General features: G+C 34.7%; 1 protein-coding gene and 2 long non-coding RNA genes across 4 annotated transcripts in view; 1 reads left to right on the top strand and 2 right to left on the bottom strand.

Annotated features, from left to right (window-relative positions):
• The window catches only part of LOC128511888 (astrotactin-2-like), a 434,725-nt gene that overhangs the window by 168,697 nt on the left and 248,124 nt on the right, over nt 1–17,904 (bottom strand). The gene's annotated exons all lie outside the window — the stretch shown is intronic.
• On the top strand, nt 1,738–3,353 carry LOC128511891 (uncharacterized). The gene is made up of 3 exons (XR_008356218.1): nt 1,738–1,881; nt 2,785–2,857; nt 3,257–3,353. It is a non-coding gene; the product is annotated as an uncharacterized LOC128511891 (long non-coding RNA).
• On the bottom strand, nt 6,354–8,043 carry LOC128511892 (uncharacterized). Its single transcript, XR_008356219.1, has 3 exons — nt 7,833–8,043; nt 6,855–6,927; nt 6,354–6,455 (listed from the first exon to the last, which is right to left on the bottom strand). It is a non-coding gene; the product is annotated as an uncharacterized LOC128511892 (long non-coding RNA).

Below are 17,904 nucleotides of genomic sequence, written 5' to 3'. Positions count from 1 at the left end.
TTCAACATTGCTACAACTGATGTCTTTTTATATATAAGTATAACGATAGGCATAAAGGTTCATGAAGGCATTATAACATCTGAGCGCATGTATAAGTCATTATACTGTACATATGGCTTTTATAGAAAATGTTACCCATAGCTACAGTAGTTACTGTGTCAGAAAGCATTCATACAGGGTTATTTTAGGCACATTATGGTGCAATTATAATGCATTATAACTACAGGATGTAGTGCTATAAATAGAATAACTAATGATGTAGCAGATTTTTTTGGGCCTGAAACTGGAACTCTTCAGCTCAATGGGAACATGCAATGCTTTATTTTCTTTTGCTGACTTTTTAGAAACATTCATTTCTAAAGAGCCTACAGTATGTGCGTCCTAAATTTCTCTCCAGCTGGTAGGTGTGTGTGTGTGTGTGTGTGTGTGTTTGTGTGTATAGGTATCTGGATTCAGTTCATAAAGGTATAAAAATCTGCTATGCTTTGACTGCATTCTATCATTTTTTTTTCTTTGTTTTAATGAATCTATCATGTTACACACATACGATCTAAACCATTAGTAGTGTTGTACTGTACAGTAAGTCACGCAAGGGTGCGTGTGTTTATTTTCGATGTTGATATAACACAACGCGTAATGAGCAGGAAGCATGCTGAAACCATGCACAAGCGATTTAAAACAAGTTATTTGTGGTAATCGGGGAAAATCAACCACAAATCAGGACACGACTGACTGATTGTCCTTGTCGGAGGAAGACTAATGACCTAGCGCGCTCTCGAAAAGCCCAGCTAAGCAAGTCTTGCAAATGAGCAACACTAATCATGATGTATTCCTCCGACTGTGTCTCTGGGTGGGACGTTAGCTTGGAGTACGTGACGTTCACCACGTAATAAGATTTATGTGTTTATGTAAGGAAACCCAAGATACGCACGGATGATTAGGCAGAAGTTCAGAAGCGTATTTTAGAAGTTTACTGCAAATGTACGCAACTGGAGGTGTGCGAGAGTCATTAAAAAAAAAAAAGCATTCAGCAGCAGAATAGTCAGAGGGGGAAAAAAGAAAACAAATTTAATGCATACTGGGTGATTTTAAAGCAGAAAAGAGGAGGTTTTAGCTCACTGCTAACATCGTACTGTTAAACTGTGACATACAGCTTGTATAAGGGGTAAATTACGTCACAGATTAGGACTAGGATATCAAAGACTATCCTGCTAACCAAAACAAGCTAAGCTAAATAAGAGGATATGTTTGTAAACATAGTGAAATACGGTGGCCCAGAAGGGCAAATCATCTTTCCCGAATATGTGTGTGTTTTTTCCCTTGTAATTGGGTTTTTTTTTTCCTTGAAAATGTCCGCTTTTTCCCTTATAAATGTCGTTTTCTTTCCCTTGAAAATGTCCGCTTTTTCCCTTATAAATGTCGTTTTTTCCCTTATAAATGTGTTTTTTTTTTTCATTGAAAATGTGCAATTTTTCCCTTATAAATGTCGTTTTTTCCCTTATAAATGTGTTTTTTTTTTCATTGAAAATGTCCGCTTTTTCCCTTATAAATGTCATTTTTTTCCCTTATAAATGTTTTTTTTTCCATTGAAAATGTGCGCTTTTCCCCGTGTAACTGTGCGCTTTTTCCCGTGTAAATGTCTGCTCTTTACCGTTTGTGCGCAACTACTTCTTTCCCGTGTGAGAACTCTTTCTCCAGTATTTTGCAAGCTAAAAGCTAAAGCTAATGCGCAAAGGACTATGGGAGTGGGGTCAAAACGCAACTGAACACGGAACGTTTCCGGATATCAGCTCCAGGACTCAACATCATGGAGTATACAGTGAATTATAGCGTGATAAAGTTATAATTTTCACTAAATTTTCAACTGCACACAATTACCAGGTAATGTTTAATATATAAAAATTAATCAGATTTTTACTGTTTTAGGCACTAATGATAACTTTGTAGCAGTGTTAATACTATTGGAGTGTTTGGGGGAAATGCCGAGCCGAGTGTAAATGGCAGTGATTAAAAGGAATATTATCTCATTTAGACCATTAAACACTGATGTAAACCATCAGCTCCATGGCATCTCTGTAGTATACATCCACATATGGATTTATAAGCAAGCTAATATCACTATGCTAACCGCTAGCGCTTAGCATGGGGAAACTAGCTTGTTTATTAATATATATTAGTTTAATAGTGTATTTGGACACCTATACGTGATGTAAACAGTTAGCTCTATTGTTTTTGTAAAATGCCTGTCCAAATATGGATCTATAAGCAAGCTAATATCACTATGCTAACCGCTAGCGCTTAGCATGGGGAAACTAGCTTGTTTATTAATATATATTAGTTTAATAGTGTATTTGGACACATATACGTGATGTAAACAGTTAGCTCTATTGTTTTTGTAAAATGCCTGTCCAAATATGAATCTATAAGCAAGCTAATATAATTATGCTAAGCGCTAGCTTACTAAAAGAGCTAAGATAGCAGCAACTATTGCTAATTATCCCTGAGCTGCTCCTGTTATGTGCTAAATGTTACAGATGGTTAACGAATTGTTGTATGTAGTTTATTGGAGCTCCTGAGTGCCATATAATGTATACTGCTGTATAATGTAGTGGTTTTATCATAGCTAGAGATCTTCTGAATAGTTAGTTATGTGCTTACACAATGTATGTAACAGTCAAGAAAAGGGGCTTTTGTTCAGGTTCTATCTATTCTAGTCATTAAAGTCATTAAATATATGTTTATACTCCTTATAATATGTATGATTGTGTGTTTTTCTTCTCACAGTGAACTGTGTGTAAATCATCAACTGCCTGTGTATCAGCTGATTTCTACACCAGCTTTACATCCTGAGCAGAAGGTGAGTTTTCTGAAGTATTTACCTCTCTTTTCAAGAACACCACTGAGCACATCTTAATCAGGGGACAGGGACACATTTCTCTTCATGAACATGTGTGTGTTAATGAATGGTGAAGATGGGGCCAAATTTTGCAGCAATCCTTAATAGCAAAACCAAATAATTGGTTTTAATACACAGCATTACTAAAAGCTTGCATTCTATGAAATTTTGTGTGCGTGCCTGCCTGCGTGTGTCAAACTGATGTCATATGATGTCAAACATCATGAAGTGATATTAACTTGCTTATAAACCCATATGTGGATGTATATTACAGAGATGCCATGGAGCTGCATAGTAACACCATGAAGTCTTTTTACTAGACACTTATAATAACTTGTCTTTATTTCTCCCCTGTTGTAGATTGTCGTGGAGAGGACGGACCCTTGATGCTCTGCCTTTTTGCACCAACAATACATACATGTATTTTATTAATTTGTAAATAAAGTCTTTAATATAATTTTATAGTTGAGTATTTATTTCTAGTTTGCTTATTATTTAGCAAAACAGTTAAAGTGCATGTAAAGCATTGCTGCAAATGACACTGAATAGAATCAGATGTTACTCCACTCTGTGTGAGGGTACAGGCTTATATACAGTATGTGATTTTAGCATCAATAATGTTTTTCTACTAACTAAAGCATGCTGCCTTGGAGATATTAGTGACATCTCTCTTTCAGTTCGAACAACATATTCCATAATATTTATGAATACATTAATCCCATATGTTCAGCAGTTAAAACAGAGGTTCTTAAACATTTTACAGCGAAGGACTCCTTCAACTGTAAAACAAACACCTCTGCATACATTTACTTATAGTGCATTTCCAAAATTACATTTTTATGTTATTCAAAAAGTAAAACCTTTTGTTTTCATTTAAATGATTAATGATTAAATGATCCATGAAAATCAAAAATCTAGTATGTCAAAATATTAGAATATTTCACTTCGATCATGGGGAAGACTGCTGACCTAACAAGTTGTCCAGAAGATGATCATCTACACCTTCCAGAAGGAGTGTAGGCCCTCAAGGTCAAACTTTACCACCAACTATTTCACTGACCATGTTGTTGCTTGATTTGCCAGCCATCTCACCTGACCTTAGGTTTCATGGGAAAGATGAGCTGAAATCTGAGATAAATTTCAAGCTGAATGCTTCAAGTGTGATCTGCAAACATAACCAGGGTGTCATGTTTAACAGCTTAATGCAATGGGTTACATAAAAACACCAACTATTTGAAAATATGTAGGCTTATGAATAGTGGCAACGTATATCTACTGTATGTACAGTGAATGTATGTTCAAGAATAAGAGTATCATAAATTGACCAATAATTAAAATACACATGTAAACAATGAGTCTGTCATTTGAAATGCCGTTTATCTAAAAAAATTAGAATATTGTGCAAAAGTGTTTAAGTTTTAAAATTATTGGGGGGGAAACACATTCACAAGGGAAACGTCATACACATAGAAAAAAAAATCATAGAGCACAATAAAAAAATTATATATTCACAAGGAAAAAAATTATAAATTTACAAGGGAAAATAATACATTCACAAGGAAAAATGTATATACTTATAGGTGAAAAATAATACATTTACGAGGGGAAAAATTATACACATTTAAAAGGGAAAAATACTATATTCACCAGGGAAAAATAATATACTTACATGGGAAAAAGTACACATTTTCAAGGTGAAAAGGTAATATAAGTACACGTGAAAAAGCACACATATACAAGAAAAAAATAATATACGTACACGGGAAAAAGTAAACATTTACAAGGGAAAAAGCACACATTTACAAGGGTAAAAAACACATAAGAAAAAAAAGCATACATTTTTAGGGGAAAAAAGGACATTTACAAGGGTAAAAAAACACATTTACAAGGGTTAAAAAAAACATTTATAAGGGGGAAAAAAAGGACATTTACAAGGGTAGAAAAGCACAATTATAAGGGGAAAAGCACACATTTATAAGAGAAAAAAAGCACAATTATAAGGGAAAAAGCACACATTTATAAGAGAAAAAACGCAAAATTATAAGGGAAAAAGCATACATTTCAAGGGGAAAAATGACATTTATAATGGAAAAAGCATACATTTTCAAGGGAAAAAGCACACACAAGGGAAAAAAACACATTTACAAGGGAAACAGCATGTATTATCGAGGGGGAATTTTTCCCTTGTAGGTATATAATTTTTCCCTTGTAAATGTATTATTTTTCACCTATAAGTATATATATTTTCCCTTGTGAATGTATTATTTTTCCCTTGTTAGTGCATAATTTTTCCCTTGTTAGTGTATTATTTTTCCCTTGTAAGTGCATTATTTTTCCCTTGTAAGTGCATTATTTTTCCCTTGTTAGTGTATTATTTTCCCTTGTAAATTTATAATTTTTTTCCTTGTGAATATATAATTTTTTTATTGTGCTCTATGATTTTTTTTTCTATGTGTATGACGTTTCCCTTGTGAATGTGTTTCCCCCCCAATAATTTTAAAACTTAAACACTTTTGCACAATATTCTAATTTTTTTTAGATAAACGGCATTTCAAATGACAGACTCATTGTTTACATGTGTATTTTAATTATTGGTCAATTTATGATACTCTTATTCTTGAACATACATTCACTGTACATACAGTAGATATACGTTGCCACTATTCATAAGCCTACATATTTTCAAATAGTTGGTGTTTTTATGTAACCCATTGCATTAAGCTGTTAAACATGACACCCTGGTTATGTTTGCAGATCACACTTGAAGCATTCAGCTTGAAATTTATCTCAGATTTCAGCTCATCTTTCCCATGAAACCTAAGGTCAGGTGAGATGGCTGGCAAATCAAGCAACAACATGGTCAGTGAAATAGTTGGTGGTAAAGTTTGACCTTGAGGGCCTACACTCCTTCTGGAAGGTGTAGATGATCATCTTCTGGACAACTTGTTAGGTCAGCAGTCTTCCCCATGATCGAAGTGAAATATTCTAATATTTTGACATACTAGATTTTTGATTTTCATGGATCATTTAATCATTAATCATTTAAATGAAAACAAAAGGTTTTACTTTTTGAATAACATAAAAATGTAATTTTGGAAATGCACTATAAGTAAATGTATGCAGAGGTGTTTGTTTTACAGTTGAAGGAGTCCTTCGCTGTAAAATGTTTAAGAACCTCTGTTTTAACTGCTGAACATATGGGATTAATGTATTCATAAATATTATGGAATATGTTGTTCGAACTGAAAGAGAGATGTCACTAATATCTCCAAGGCAGCATGCTTTAGTTAGTAGAAAAACATTATTGATGCTAAAATCACATACTGTATATAAGCCTGTACCCTCACACAGAGTGGAGTAACATCTGATTCTATTCAGTGTCATTTGCAGCAATGCTTTACATGCACTTTAACTGTTTTGCTAAATAATAAGCAAACTAGAAATAAATACTCAACTATAAAATTATATTAAAGACTTTATTTACAAATTAATAAAATACATGTATGTATTGTTGGTGCAAAAAGGCAGAGCATCAAGGGTCCGTCCTCTCCACGACAATCTACAACAGGGGAGAAATAAAGACAAGTTATTATAAGTGTCTAGTAAAAAGACTTCATGGTGTTACTATGCAGCTCCATGGCATCTCTGTAATATACATCCACATATGGGTTTATAAGCAAGTTAATATCACTTCATGATGTTTGACATCATATGACATCAGTTTGACACACGCAGGCAGGCACGCACACAAAATTTCATAGAATGCAAGCTTTTAGTAATGCTGTGTATTAAAACCAATTATTTGGTTTTGCTATTAAGGATTGCTGCAAAATTTGGCCCCATCTTCACCATTCATTAACACACACATGTTCATGAAGAGAAATGTGTCCCTGTCCCCTGATTAAGATGTGCTCAGTGGTGTTCTTGAAAAGAGAGGTAAATACTTCAGAAAACTCACCTTCTGCTCAGGATGTAAAGCTGGTGTAGAAATCAGCTGATACACAGGCAGTTGATGATTTACACACAGTTTACTGTGAGAAGAAAAACACACAATCATACATATTATAAGGAGTATAAACATATATTTAATGACTTTAATGACTAGAATAGATAGAACCTGAACAAAAGCCCCTTTTCTTGACTGTTACATACATTGTGTAAGCACATAACTAACTATTCAGAAGATCTCTAGCTATGATAAAACCACTACATTATACAGCAGTATACATTATATGGCACTCAGGAGCTCCAATAAACTACATACAACAATTCGTTAACCATCTGTAACATTTAGCACATAACAGGAGCAGCTCAGGGATAATTAGCAATAGTTGCTGCTATCTTAGCTCTTTTAGTAAGCTAGCGCTTAGCATAATTATATTAGCTTGCTTATAGATTCATATTTGGACAGGCATTTTACAAAAACAATAGAGCTAACTGTTTACATCACGTATATGTGTCCAAATACACTATTAAACTAATATATATATTAATAAACAAGCTAGTTTCCCCATGCTAAGCGCTAGCGGTTAGCATAGTGATATTAGCTTGCTTATAGATCCATATTTGGACAGGCATTTTACAAAAACAATAGAGCTAACTGTTTACATCACGTATAGGTGTCCAAATACACTATTAAACTAATATATATTAATAAACAAGCTAGTTTCCCCATGCTAAGCGCTAGCGGTTAGCATAGTGATATTAGCTTGCTTATAAATCCATATGTGGATGTATACTACAGAGATGCCATGGAGCTGATGGTTTACATCAGTGTTTAATGGTCTAAATGAGATAATATTCCTTTTAATCACTGCCATTTACACTCGGCTCGGCATTTCCCCCAAACACTCCAATAGTATTAACACTGCTACAAAGTTATCATTAGTGCCTAAAACAGTAAAAATCTGATTAATTTTTATATATTAAACATTACCTGGTAATTGTGTGCAGTTGAAAATTTAGTGAAAATTATAACTTTATCACGCTATAATTCACTGTATACTCCATGATGTTGAGTCCTGGAGCTGATATCCGGAAACGTTCCGTGTTCAGTTGCGTTTTGACCCCACTCCCATAGTCCTTTGCGCATTAGCTTTAGCTTTTAGCTTGCAAAATACTGGAGAAAGAGTTCTCACACGGGAAAGAAGTAGTTGCGCACAAACGGTAAAGAGCAGACATTTACACGGGAAAAAGCGCACAGTTACACGGGGAAAAGCGCACATTTTCAATGGAAAAAAAAACATTTATAAGGGAAAAAAATGACATTTATAAGGGAAAAAACGACATTTATAAGGGAAAAAGCGGACATTTTCAATGAAAAAAAAAACATTTATAAGGGAAAAAAATGACATTTATAAGGGAAAAAGCGGACATTTTCAAAAAAAAAAAAAAACACATTTATAAGGTAAAAAACGACATTTATAAGGGAAAAAGCGCACATTTTCAAGGAAAAAAAAAACACACTTACAAGGGAAAAAACACACACATATTCGGGTAAGATGATTTGCCCTTCTGGGCCACCGTAGTGAAAGATATGTAAACAAATGAATGATGATCGCTGCACTGCGACTTTACTGCTTCTTTTTTTGTATGCAAGATGCAAAAGTTTATTTTTTTCGTCTGAAAAGTGGTCACTTATATATAGCATGTTGCTTTCTTTTTTAGCATAAAAAGATTTTTAAGACTTATCTTATCAAGTCATATTTAAGTTTCTTTTATGTTTTCAATTTAAAAAAAATTTACTCCACTTTTTCTTCTAATTTCCATATCTGATTGGTCACAAAGTGCCGTCATTTATTTAGTAACGCTAATTCATCTAGGCTAAGCTAGTGGAAACTTGCATAATCCTAATAACAAACAATTAAAAAAAAAAGTTTTCTTCTAAAGACAACTAAACACAATAAATAAGAAGATTGGTACCACCTCATCCTTACATATTTTTAAAATGAACTGAAGCAATTGAAACGTTATGCAAAATGTGTGCCAATACGAAACGCATGTTATACAACAATGCTCGAAATCTAATCATGCCGAAGTAAAATGTGTTGGAATACAATAGTAATGAAATAAACTTCTAAAGAGGATGTAAAGACGTACGTATGAACTCGGTGCTCCGTGTGACTCTTTGAAACTCTCGATTGTAAAAGGATGACACACGCATCTCTCGGTGCTCTCAAACAAATGAATTTCTACTTGAACTCAATATAATTCAGTTTTTATAAAGTGCACTCTGCTTGAACGAGAACAAGCTATAAATACACACCACTTGGCCTCTGTGCAAACTAAGGGAAATATTACAGCTTAAACAAGCTACTGTTCGTTCTACATCTTTTGTACACTTTGTCTTCTTCAGAAGTCTCCTTGAAAATTCACAATTTTTATAATCGATTATCATGAGTTGCTTAGCATTCGGGAAAAGCAATCCAGCGCAGTATTAAACATTTCAGAGTAAAATTTGGCACAAAATGCTAACGCATTTACTTCTTACCTGAACACCACACGAGATCCACAAAGCTAGCACTACATCTCTCCAATAAAAATCCTCTAATTCCTTAAAACCCAACCTGGGGTCGTCAAGGTGCTGAAATTCACAGCGCGTGTCCGAGCATTTGTCTGAAGTAATAAAAGGGTTGGGAACCACTGCTGTAATTAACACAAGCTTGATTAAACTTGATTAGCAAGCACACCTTAGAAGACAATTTAAGGTTATGATATTATATAGTATTATTAGCTATGGAGTTTAGAAATGTACAGTACATTGCACAATACAATAAAATTTAAACTGAATTTAACATTAAAATTTAACTTATCGTTAGAATCAGCATACAACTACCATAATGAGATTTTATTGGATTTTATAAATTAAGAAATTATTACAATAATTAGATTTTTTAATACTTTTTATCATGGTTTTTATAGAAGGTGTTGGCCGTTATTTATTTATTTATTTATTTATTTAATGCATCTCAATTTCTAGATATCCTCAATACTTACAGCACAAACCACATTTGCTTCACATTGTACCTCTCGATGAGAAAAGCAAGCCTGTGATGTATAAGCATTCTCTCATTCATTTACTTACAGATGTGAGGTCTTTTTAAAAGCCAGGATTGAGTTACTGCACACGCTGATACTATGGAAGGATGATGCAATATGTTCCATCTCTCGATTTAACATGGTGGCGTGTACTGCAAGAATTCACTTTCTGATAATAAAAATATGCATTTTTGTATTTACGTTTAATAGCTTTCTTCACTTCCTGCTAACACAATGAACACACATCTATTCGGGGGAACGTTCAGGTTCAGCAGAAAGCTTTATGAAATTACAGCATGTGATTTCTTATCCTCTGCCATCCATCAGGTACCACTTGAAACGGGGATTTTGGAAACGGGGGCAGGAAGACCAAATGGAATTACGGCAATCGATCCCTCCATATTTTCTTTTGGTTGGATGCCAGCCAGGAAATTACTTCTTCATCATAATTCGTAGCTGCTTTTCTTCAGACAAGGCTCCATTTCAGAAATATAATATCCTCCATGTAAGTGCGTTTACCACCCGAACGGCAATCAGGCAATCAGACTATGAGCTTTGAGCGGACGTGTTAATGATATACGATAGGACAATATGCCTCGGATCACAATGATCCCATCTTATACTAACAATTGCTTTAGATTTAATAAACAGGCTTGTTTGCAACGCAGTAATTGTATGTTGTGTGATTGATTACAATGTTTATGCTTTTATAAAGTTGAGGTTTGTTACTATGATCAATATCTGTTTGTTTGTTTTTTAAATAAAGAAAACAATCTTCAGTGAATATCGTAAAATCAATATTTTAACTAAACTGGATGCAAACAACTGTATTTCTAAATCATACTGTAATTTCATAAGTTAGAATTAAACCTAAACCTTGGCTCTGAGATTATGTAAAGTAACACACACTATATTAACGAAAGTATTCGCTCGCCCACCTTCACATGCATATTAACGTTTTTTTTTTAATCCATAGGGTTTAATATGATGTTGGTCGATGTTGGACGAGAAGGCGTGGCTCCTCCACTTGGTCTCCACTTTAATTCATCCTAAAGGTGTTCTATCCGATTGAGGTCAGGACTCTCAGTCAAGTTCTTCACACCAAACTTGGTCATCCATGTCTTTATGGACCTTGCTTCATGCACTGGTGCGCAGTCATGTTGGAACCGGAAGAGGCCGTTCCCACAGAGTTACAGTAGGAGCATGAAATTGTCTTGGTATGCTAAAGCGTTAAGAGTTCCAAGAGGCCAAGCCCAACCCTAAGCTAATTTGCTGGGAGATTAGGAATCTGGCAAGCTTATGAGGTGCTCTTTCAATGCTTACTCACCATTTTGATGTTTTGAGCTCTCTGTGAGCTTTGCCTTTATGGAATATTCCACGTTTCATTAAATGCAAATCAGGTGTGGCCTGAACACACTTACGAGTTATAATTACAGATTTCTTGCTACAGACACATGTGACTATGTACAGTACAGTAGGTGTGTACCAACATCACATAAAAGTGTGGAATTAAACTGGATTTGGAAATGCCACAAAAACCTGTTCAATAGGTGGATTTTTTGCTTTTTTGATATTTATGAGGTACCTGCTATGAAATTCATGGTTGCTAGACATTGCAAGAGCAGCCCACTAGACAAGCAATACTGAAATAACTCATTTTACCTAGCACCTAGCAACCCTGATTCTGCTCTGAGCAATGTGATGCTAATTTACACCTGGTTTTTTCCCCGAGACAAAATGAAGCATTGCCTGCTGTTGCTGTTTTCTAAACCTTCAGCAACAGTACATGGTAATGCATGATAAAGCAAATGGTATACCTTTGTAAACTGCATGTTTAAGTTTGGCCACTATAGGTTTGCAAGGTTTTTTAGGTGTAATTGTGCATGAAACAGCCACAGACATCCCCATACATCAGCCCCTGACTATCCTGTATCTGCACAGCAACTGAAACAGCATCCTCCCAATTAGTAAATAATTACCATACTACATCGTTGATATGTGATTTATGCACATTTTTGCCAACAACTAGCATACCTTTCTGTGAACCCACACACATGCACAAACTCAGCAGAAAATATGTGCGTCTTCCCCTAAGATCTCCGCCAACGCCCGGCACCCTCGGCCATAAACTGAATAAAGGCAGCATTACTCATATGTCTACCTTTACACCTGTCATGTCCGACATTCCCCAGTCCCATTTCACACTTGAGGCACCTCACATAAAGCAACAGCTCCCTGATGCCCTCCCAAACCTCCATAACATCATAAATTCTACTCTTTTCCACTCCCCTGAGACCATTTCCTCATTCTGTGGGCACCTGCAACAGTAACGCCGAGCTTTTAGGGTCTAAGTCTGAGCTGGCCAGGCAAAACCAAACACTGACAAATGACTCAGGAACTTGGCGGGAAAACATAAGGGAGAAACTGAGGTCTAGGTAGGTTGTGCATGGAAATGCAAACTATTCATATTCACAGATGGTTGTTCTAAAAAAAAAGAGACAAAAACATTGGAATATGCATAACCTATACAATGTGTGGATAGGTTGGTGCTTGGAGCTGTTGTAAATGAAAGTGTTTTTCATGCTGATTAAGAAAATCTGTCTGATATTTTTAGACAACTAATTAGATGAACATGATTCTACTAAATTATTATTTTTCCCCCAAAATATCCATGCATTATGGTATATACATGCACCATTTAAAAAAATAGCCAAGAACGAGTCCAAAGTTCATCCATCTTCACCCTTGGGCATATAGAAAGATGACAAAAACTAATAGCTTTTGCAATCCATTATCTCACTCAGACAGTCCTTTATCAGAGCTGAATTATTAATCCAAAATAAGACAGCAAACCCGCCGTGCACCCAAATGCCGCCTTATCTGAGGCGTAGTCTCCCAGCGCTAATCTGTATTACCTCTCAGTAATTAGCGTCCATGCAAAGCCCTGCACTGGCACAAAGCAGCCATGCAGAATAAAAGTTGGATGCAGGAAGTGACATTAATCTGCTATTATTAATCTCCCATTTTACATACATTCTGTTTTTCTTCCTGCTTCTAGGAAAGATAAATCACTTGGGTTCGAAGGCAGCGTCGAACTTGAGCATGATTACCAAACTTATAATTGGTCGGGGTTGCTGTGAAGATGATGAATGTGGCCATGAGTTTGCTTCACAAACAGGCCAAGCTTCATCATGGATTCTAGCTGTAGCCAGGTTTTACCGTCCCCCACAGCCTTTAATTGAGATATCTAACATTAATGACGAATGAGACCGAAGCCGAACCATTACTGGTTCCCTGTGGGAAATGCGTGACGTTGCTGTATTAAAACATGGATGATGGAAAGGATTGCCTTATGGATTTTTGTGACGAGGAGCAGCCCAGGCAGGTTGAGTGGATGATTCATCAAACCAGCAGGGCTGTCACGCTCTCCCAGACCTTATTGGCACCACCATATTGACAGAACAATGGGCTTTGAACACAGTTGGAGACGCCTGGAGAGCCATCGATTGGACCGGGTTTATGGAGTGATTTCAGTTGCCGGGGTTTGTCGAGGTTCAATTTTGCTCAGCGTCGGCCTGCCGACTCTCCCGAGGTACTGGACTAACCACAGAGGTAATAACCTGTGCAATCTGAACACGTGTGAACAAACATGAACTCGAACTGTGTGAGTCACTCTGAACTGCCAACCACTGAATCGAGGCACTAAGTGAAAATGGAGGAAGGAAATTTCATGTCAGGAGTTCATCATGAATAATGTACAGGAATTAAATTAGGATCAGACAAGAACGGCAGCAGCAAACATAGTAAAGAATGTGGTTTATAGACATAAATAACAGAATAATTATCACGTACATCTGTCGAGCTAGGGTAATATACACTGTTGTCTGTCCATCAATCTGTCATCTATCCTTTTAACATGAACTGGTGTATGTTATCCATCCAGCTACCTCCCAATACATACTGATGTCTGTCCACAAATCCATCCATCCATCCATCCATCCATTAATCCATCCATCCATCCAGATAATATATACCGTAGTATATCATCCATGTACTAAATTATACATCTATTCTATATACACTGATATCCATTCATCCATCCATCCATCCATCCATCCACGCATCCATCCATCCATCCACGCATCCATCCATCCACGCATCCATCCATCCATCCATCCAGATAATATATACCATTGTATTTCATCCATCTATTATACATCTATTCAATATACACTGATATCTATCCATCCATCATCCATTATATACTGTTATTTGTCCATTCTTTAATTTGTCTATCCATTTATTATCTATTCATCCATTACACACTCCTTTTTTGTCATTCATTGATATTTCAAATAAATAATGTTTGTACCTCTATTAACCCATCCACCTGTCCATCTTCTATATACTTATGCCCATCCATCCATCAATCCATTCATCCAAATATTTTTACTGAATCCAAATAAAATACATTTTTCATTATATATTTGAAATTGTTGGTTGTTTTCAGAGATTGCAATGTAACATAAAACATAACTTTGATATTTGTACAGGAGATTTATCCATACATTGTCACACCACACGTCTCCTTAAAAGCTATTTCTAGTCAAGCCATTCTGATGATTAAAATAAGATTACATTCCAAAGATTTTTCAGCAGGTCTTACAGTCACATCTAAACCCACCTGCCTTAAAGACGAGCGTTTCATTTAAAAGTCTGAAAAATGGATAGAAAATGCAGGGTGGCAAAGCAGGTTTTTAACTTTGTTTAATACAAAACCAAATATATTACTGTCCCTATACAAGGTTTAAATAGCACCATAGTACGAGGTCAGAACACTAGCTGCATGTGTAGTGTGCTCTATATGGGAGTATTGATCAGACTGCCACACTTCACGAAGATCCAGAACAAATACAGACAGCAAACTCTTACTCAGACCTGATATTTCATCCAGGACATGTCTGCTCTGCTACAAATCCTGCATATGAACTGCATTCTCTTCAAGACATCTAATGTCAATTAGCCAATCTCGGGCAAACAACAACCATGAGACGTATACAAGAGCCAGCTGATAAATACTATTATATTTTCATTTACATATGAAATATGATATACATATCATGTAAAAAAAAGAAAAAATAATAATTTTCTGGTTCAGTGTATGCCTCATAACCATAATGCTAAATTTAATTTTGCATCATTCTCTCAATGTTTCAGTGAACAGCCCGATCGATTAACTTCTGACTTTTAAATGCCAAGATTTCTGTCCATGTAATTGGCTTGTGGTTGTGTGGAGGGAGGGTTGTGCGATGGGGGGATTGTTGGCAGGTAATGCCAAGAAATGCTAGGTGTTTACTGAACACATTCAACTGGTGAATATAATCATCGAAGAAAGATTTAATAATTAGTGTTGCATCACTAAGGGGGAACAAATTAAAGACAAAGCCACTATGCCTTTATTAAAATTAAAGACAAAACTCCATGCATCCACCCAGCCATCAGTCCATCCATATGAATCTCATTCCATCTAATCGTACATATCAGTTCATTGATGTAGTACATATATAAAGTTTGCAATCACAGATATCTCAGTTTTTATTAAATGTCACAAATATATATATATATTTTTTTATAAACTTCTGTAAATATCATTTAAATTGCTTTTGGGTTCAAGATCTGATTTAGGGTCCAGGATTAAGAAAGCGGCCCGTATAAAGAATTAAACACGCCAGTCAGATCACTTCCATGAAGAATTATGCTGAAACTGTTTTTGCAAATAAACCCGTCATGTCCATCCATCCATCCATCCATCCGACAGGCCATGCATTCACCCTCTCATATATTCATTCCTTCTTTAACACTTTTCATCAATTCCTCCCGAAGATTCTTTCTTTTAGGATGTGGAGACAATCTTTCTAACAAACACTATGCAAAACATAAAATCTTAATAAGTGAAAATATCTCATATCTAATTAAAAGTATGTAATACGTCTTATTATAACAAATGTAGTTAGAAACATTAGATACACTGCACATGTGTTGCAGTATATCTGTGTATATCTGTTTATTTAAATGGGCACCTCTGCTCCAGTAAGCAGCCTCTGCCTTATGAGACTTCCTCATGCATATCATTAACATAATTAAGAGTCTTCATCATTTATTGAGTGCTGTGATCTGACACACATCTCCCGTGTTGTGCAGCATTAATTATTACCCAAATACCTTCAACTGATTTAATATATTCCTCAGAAAGCACTATTCAAACATGTTTTTCCGTCATTAATGTTCCCGCATTAGTTATCTCACTCCTGCGACGATGTGAAACACAAATGAATCCTAATAAATCGCTCACAACATCAGTTTTCTGGGAACTAAAAGCAGATCCACAGCGGCGTTTCAGCGCACTCCACCCACTAATGTTTTATTTCTGATAAATACCATTAGGGTTTCTTCCCTGGTATTAAATAGTAGAGAGCAAGCAAGAGAACAGGGAAATAAATATTCACATGAGGAAAAGTCATTTGTAATTAAACCAGTTCTTCTAGAAAGAAATCGGAAGTAATCTTAAATGACTCAAAGAGCTAAGTGTGTTAGTGTTCAGTCTAAATCAAGTCTCATAAATCCGAGGTCTGACGTTACACGTTACTCACGAATCATTACTAAAATCTACACTTTCTCAGGTCGAGGTTATTTGTCGTTTAATTTAACGTGGTTTCAACAAGGAGTTCCCCTGCTACCTGCTCGTGAAGTTATATGTAAAATTTGCATCCTGTTTCATTTCTACAAGAAAAAAAGGCAAAGTGATTAAAATATTTAATGTAAAAATATATATATATATATATATTATTTTATTTTAAAGTAATAATCTGTTAAATAACTAAAATATCCTAATACAACTAATATTTCTTTTTATTACTGTAGCTCATTTTATAAATTAGAAATACTGTAATATTATATATTTTCAAACATATTACTACTTTTAGATTAATTAATTTTAATATTGGAAAATAATTTTGTTAATAATAATAATAATAATAATAATAATAATAGTAATAATAATAATTTTCCAGGGAAATAAGAAAATATAAACAGAAAAAAAGATTTTTATTTTATTAATAAGTTTAACGGTATTGTACTGTATTTGCTTTATAATGAGAAATATTAGCTTTATTATTAAAGCTAATATTATTATTAACTTCTGTTCAAAATATCTTATCATCAGCTAAATATCATCTCAGTGCTTAAATAATAAAAAAATTAATAAATTAAAAACATTTCATGAAGGAACAACAACAACAAAAATCGATATTTAAAAGAAAAATATGTTATGACAAACATAGAACTTAAAATATGAGAAATAAATTATATATTATTTATAAAAATATTTATATTAGATTTTGAAACAGATTTTTGTCTTTTTCACTCAAGTACACTAAGTTTTTTTTTTCTTTGAAAAAAATATTGATCATTAAGCTGCTTTCATGCATGTCAGCATTTTGTAGTGAATCATTTTGTCTACGGTAACAATATTTTAATTAATTAAAGAGTGAAAAATCATCCTTTTCATCTATTTGTACTTGCTAATGTTTTTGAATATCTAAGAAATAAGTTAGTCTCTATTTCTGCCTTTTGCAGTAAATAATAATAATAATAATAATAATATATTTTTATGTTGCAGAGAGCACTGCAAACTCTACACTCCTCAATTCTAACTGTTACAAAGTGCTCACACTGACAACTCTTTTCATAAATATTAAACACACATCTCCTTATATCAAGATTTTTTCTTTGGTAAATAATAGCACCTAATGTTCATTACTGTCTGACTAATCGGATTTGAGAATTCAACCGCATTATTAAATAAAAATGACAGGTTACACTGCATTAAGCATTACATCATAAGTATATTGTGTGCAAGGCTCCTTTAAGGTATTAGGGTGGTAAAGGGCACAAATGCTCAAATATTATTT

Source organism: Clarias gariepinus, chromosome 24 (genome assembly GCF_024256425.1).
Source record: "Clarias gariepinus isolate MV-2021 ecotype Netherlands chromosome 24, CGAR_prim_01v2, whole genome shotgun sequence".
Classification (NCBI taxonomy): domain Eukaryota; kingdom Metazoa; phylum Chordata; class Actinopteri; order Siluriformes; family Clariidae; genus Clarias; species Clarias gariepinus.
Note: the sequence above shows the minus strand (reverse complement) of the source record. Positions and strands in the feature narration are given on the sequence as shown.